This window comes from Haematobia irritans, chromosome 2 (genome assembly GCF_050003625.1).
Source record: "Haematobia irritans isolate KBUSLIRL chromosome 2, ASM5000362v1, whole genome shotgun sequence".
Lineage (NCBI taxonomy): Eukaryota > Metazoa > Arthropoda > Insecta > Diptera > Muscidae > Haematobia > Haematobia irritans.
This window is the reverse complement of record NC_134398.1, coordinates 63,556,969-63,562,911: the sequence shown is the minus strand read 5'-3', so window position 1 is coordinate 63,562,911 and position 5,943 is coordinate 63,556,969. Positions and strand designations below refer to the sequence as shown.

General features: G+C 30.0%; 1 long non-coding RNA gene across 1 annotated transcript; it reads right to left on the bottom strand.

Annotated features, from left to right (window-relative positions):
- Positions 1-3,784: 3,784 nt before the first annotated feature.
- On the bottom strand, positions 3,785-4,723 carry LOC142227596 (uncharacterized). The gene is made up of 4 exons (XR_012719918.1): positions 4,597-4,723; positions 4,229-4,304; positions 4,045-4,143; positions 3,785-3,970 (listed from the first exon to the last, which is right to left on the bottom strand). It is a non-coding gene; the product is annotated as an uncharacterized LOC142227596 (long non-coding RNA).
- Positions 4,724-5,943: the final 1,220 nt, after the last annotated feature.

The window sequence follows — 5,943 nt, the reverse complement described above, 5'->3', positions numbered from 1 at the left end:
AACGAATCGGCCATATAATTTTTGAGATAGTGTATGTTAATATGTTAGAACATATATTCGTAATGTTTGGGACATTACATTGTCTTAAATATAATATCTCTGGATGCAACTACTATCTATCTACACAGAAAAAAATTTCACGAAAATTTTTCCAATTAAAATCTTAATTGAGTTTTAAGAAATATTCAATTAAAAATTTAAATGATTCAACAAATTTTTTAATTGAAACAAAAAGCAATCACACAAATTAATAGTATCAATTAATTTTTTAATTGATATTATCATTTCTGTGATTGAAGACATTTCAATTAAAAAATTAATTGGATCAATTAATTTCGTGATTGAATCAGAATTTTTTTTTTTTTTGTAGAAAAAATAGATAGTGCAAGGGAGAATACAGAAAGCTGATAAAGATGGCGACGGAGATAGATAACGAAAGACATCAAATTAACACAGTGAGAAAATTAATTGAAAATTGGGTTGCTGCTTGAGAGATATATTTTTTATGTTGATAAATGAGCTTGCATTCATCAACATCAATATCAAAAATTTTAAATGCTTAAATCTAAGCATTATTCAATTTATACATTAAATTGTGTATTCGGAATCTTAAAAATGATATGTTTAGGGTCAAGCGTAAAATATGTTTGCACAGTACAAACAATTTTTTGTTTTCACAAATTCTGAAAAAATATATGCTTGAAGCAGAATATGTTTGGGAGTATATGTTACAGAGTCAAGTTTTTTTGAGGGTGTATTGACCCTTTACCAAATGTGGACCGGTAATATTTGATACAGGTCTCTATGGGCGTAAAATACCTCTAAATTTCCGGTAAATTGGATAAAAATTGCGGGAAATAGGGAAATTGTTCGAAAGTTGAACAATATTCAGTACAGCTATATATAATCGGATCAAAACTACGGTTTCTAGAAGCCCAGGATGTTAAATCGGGGTAAAGGTCTTTATGCACTGAAAAAAATATTGTCGTGAGATCAAAGATTTCATGTCCTTAAAATACGAATGCAAATTTTGCTTAGCATAGAAGACGCATTTCTCTAATATAAAGTTTATTTCCTTGTCCAAAAGTCGATAAACTTTTCAATGAAGTCGTATTGTCCTTATAATTAAGTGATTTGCCTTAAAAATGGGTATCATAACATGAAAGAAAATTTTTTGGGGTAAGGTCAACTTGACTTTAATAATTTAGAAAAACTCTTTAAAGTTAATGAAATTATCTTTAAATTTGTTGTCTTTTTGCATATTGACTACAAAGCAAAAAATCGTTCAAATATAGGACATGTTTTTCAACACTTTATTTTAGAGATGCTTTTTACTTGAAACATAGCAGAATTTCTACTGGAACTCGAGCCTGAATTTGGAAAATAAAGTTGTCATTAACTCATTTTTAAAGGACTTTGATAGCGTATGAAGAAAAACGGCTGAAAAAGCGAACAATTAAAATTTGCTTCCTAGGAACAAGTACACAAAACCCAAATTTTAAAGAGAATTGTGTCTTAAAAGTATCCTTACTTGTATTTTCCGCTTCTTTGGCTCGGAATCAATACCAATTTTTTTTTAAGGTAAAGACAAAACCTTTGGAACCGGGCATGCTTTTTTTTCCGTGTGGGGGCTATATCAAAACATGGACCGATAGCCCATCTCCGAAACTGTGTGCAAACAAAAAACCTAATTGTTACAAATTTCATGACCATAGCGTGATTCTAATAGACAGACAGATCTGCATGTATCGTCTTAGAATTTCTCCCTGCTCAAGAACATATATACTTAGCGGAAAATCAACATGTCACCATGCGATGGCTACGACTATGAGCTCCTGCAACCGAGTGGAACGACCACAGGAGCACCAGAGATGGAGAAAAGGTAATTGCTACCGATGGAAAATGTTACGATAGATCAACCTATTACAATTTTTATCGGAATAATATCTGAAAAAATGTCGCTTTTTTAATTTGCGCTTCCAATATAATTGTATAATGGAAAACATCACCCAAACATTATAACCATCATTTTGAAAATGCATTAAGATATTGGATTCAATTTGAACATCTTTGCTACAGTAAGGCAATCGTTGCTATTAAAATATAACACTATCACATGCATACTAAAATGTAACATTCTTACACTCAGAGAAGAGTGAACCCATTAGCGAATTATTTTTAACTAACCAGTGTTAATATTGAACTTCGTATGTCGCTAAAGAAGCATGTACCCATAGTAAGTTCAACATTTTCCTATAGGTTAGTAATTTATTTCAACTTTTGTCAAGTTAAAATTTAACTGTTCAGATGAAAGAAATTCATGTTCTGAATTTCCTAGACCACCTGGTGACTTGGAGCAAGGAGACCTCAAGGGAGGTCCCCATTTCTACATGTCATATTATATTTAGTACAAACGACTTACTGTTCTGTAGTACAAATCCTTTCATATTTAGATTTTATTAGATTTTATTTTTATTATTTTATAAAATTTTACCTTTTGTCCGGACGGAGGATCGAACCGCGTACAATCAGTTTTCTAACTAAACACACTATCCACTGGCTATTATACTCATCAACAACCAAATGTGACTTTGTTTATTCTTTTCTTGCTTGGCTGCATGTATTCATTAACACATACAGTCAAAGTCTATTTTTAGAAACACCACACACTAATAGAAACAAGTATATACGGCCGTAAGTTCGGCCAGGCCGAAGCTTATGTACCCTCCATCATGGATTGCGAAGAAACTCCTTCTAAACACTGACATCCACAATCGAATTACTTAAGTTACGGTAACGCTTGCCGATGGCAAGGTATCTTAAAACCTCCTAACACCATCTTCTAAATTGTATGTAAGTCCATACGTGGTATATATTAATTCAAAAAAGATCGATCCAATACGTATATAATTCAGTTTGACTAAGTAGACATAAAATTTTCACAAAATTTTCTATAGAAATAAAAATTTTGACAAAATATTCTATAGAAAGAAAATTTTGACAAAAATTTCTACAGGAATAAAATTTTAACAAAATTTTCTATAGAAATAAACTTTTGACAAAATTGTCTATAGAAATAAAATCTTGGTAGATTATTTGTGGCTCGAGAGGCAACCATGATTATGAACCGAATAAAATTTGAACAAAATTTTCTATAGAAATAAAATTTTGAAAATGATGAAAATTTTATTATGAACGGAATAAAATTTTAACAAAATTTTCTCTAGAAATAAAATTTTGACAACATTTCCTATAGAAATAAAATTTTGACAAAATTTTCTATAGAAATAAAATTTAGGTACACCGAAAAAAAGTTTACTATTTTTTATGAAAAATGAACTAACCCATAGTAAGAATGACCATGATTTGGCGCCAAAGATTTTTTTCATCTAGATAAGTTCATGATTTTCTTATAAATTAGTTCATGTATTACGTCGTATTTTAGTTCATTATTACTATGCTGTGGGAAGAATATAGTTAAACTCATTCAAAATATTCCTGCTATCCGGAAAAATTAACAATTTTTTGAGAAACATGTGTTAAGAAATTGGTTTGAAATAAACTGTTTGTCGGTATAATTTTCAAAAAAGTAGAGAAATTGAGGAATCAAAAGTACAAAAAGCCTGTATACAACTAAGAAATTTTTCGTACAAAACAAGTCAATTTTCTATAACCACCAGTATTTTATTTCAAAGAATTATTATTATATTACACAAAACTATGGCTTATGATATACAATAAAGGAAATATTTTTATTAGTACGTTGGACGCATTTACTTGCCGGTAGTTAGTAATTGCTTCTTCAAAAGAGTAATATTCTATGTTATTAGGACTAAACTAATTAATTTAAATGTCCATGTTTTCTATCCATATGAAAGATATATGTGGCATAAGTTGCTATATTCAATTGAATTGTCCAATTTCATCGATTTTGGCTAACGTTTGTTGGGCGGATTTGGCTTAGAGGCATCTGAAGTTATACAAAATATAAGAAAAATATTATTAATTAATTAATTCTATCGTTCATATTGATCTTTAACTTACGGTTTTCAAGAGTATTTCCTAGAGCCAATAAGGATATCAGCTTAATTAGTATTAAACAGTAAGAATATTCAAAAAATTACCATTACGAGACCTGTCTACCTGCAAGTGAAAAAAATAATTTTTAATAAATTGAAATTTTGGTTTTATTAAAAACGGACAAAATACCGTTTACAGAAAAACTTACCACATTGAAAAATCCATCCAGTAGGTACATTATTGGAATCATATCCATGGACAAATGGGACGTTATTGAAATTATTCTCAGAATATAATTGAAATAAAAATATTATAAAATTAGACATAATTTCCACTTGTCAGTATAGCATTTAGTATTTAAGGTGGATATTAAGTTCGAGTTTAGCGGCTAAAATTGCAATTTCCATGATAAGTTTTCTTTAATAATCCATTATAAAAAATAATCTTTATAAAAAACTTGATTTGGGCTATTCTCCATCAAGTTATATTTAAATTTGTATCGAAGACGTATAATTTTATACTTTGCTTAGTGATTTATTTTTAATTTTAGCGGCTAAACTCGAACTTAGTACTCACCTGTAGGAATTGCTGTAACATAAAAAATATAGATTCAAAAAAATGGTTGCTTCTCAACCTGTGATCCAGATGTAGAATAAATATAAATCATCCTATTACCACTCATGTTGTATATTTTTTATGTAAATCAATTTAAAATCCGCACTAATTGTAAACTAACATATTAACAGAAATATACAGTTCCTAAATCTGTTGTTTTTTATCAATAAAAAGCGTTTTTGATTCCTCTAACATCACATCATTCATTTCTCAGTTTCTAAAATGTTTCGAAATAAATGTATTTTCATTAATAAACACCAATACCGCACGTACAATTTTGCAAAATTAAATCCACGTGTGCACTTCATAAATGCATCAACATAACTGAATGCAACAATAAAACTCAGACACAATTGTCATAAGGGATACATACCTGCCGTAAAGAAAAACAACTCCACACACACACACGTTCCCTTTCTGATCTTGCTATTGCAAAAAAAACAACTCTCACCACAAAAGATACCAACAACACACAAGGAACATTCCATTGTCTCTAGAATCAAAACAACCAACAACAGCATAAATGACGCAATAACAAACAGAAACAATCATACGAGATATACACAAAATGTCTCTAAAAACTCCCTCGCATGATGCACTCACATTTTCCAGTAGCACGTTTATTGATTAGTAGGAATTCTATCTATAAGTTAAGGTAAAATATATACCAAATCTATGAGGAATCTATAAAAATTATATACACCTGTCAAGGATTATATTAACTAATTTTTATTCTATTTTAACTAAAATTTTCAATGTGAGTAAAAACACTCCAACATATAATAAAAAGGGAAATAATCTGTAGGTAGTCATCGTACGAATCGGTAATGTCGTTAAGTTAATTTTTACTACAAAAAATTTTTTCCATACAAAATTTTGTCTTAGTAAATTGTCCACATTTCGTAGTAAGATTTTTATATTGCCCATGTATTTTTATAATAAAGGGTGATTTGTTAAGAGCTTGATAACTTTTTAAAAAAAAAAAAAAACGCATAAAATTTGCAAAATCTCATCGGTTCTTTATTTGAAACGTTAGATTGGTCCATGACATTTACTTTTTGAAGATAATTTCATTTAAATGTTGACCGCGGCTGCGTCTTAGGTGGTCCATTCGGAAAGTCCAATTTTGGGCAACTTTTCCGAGCATTTCGGCCGGAATAGCCCGAATTTCTTCGGAAATGTTGTCTTCCAAAGCTGGAATAGTTGCTGGCTTATTTCTGTAGACTTTAGACTTGACGTAGCCCCACAAAAAATAGTCTAAAGGCGTCAAATCGCATGATCTTGGTGGCCAACTTATCGGTCCATTTC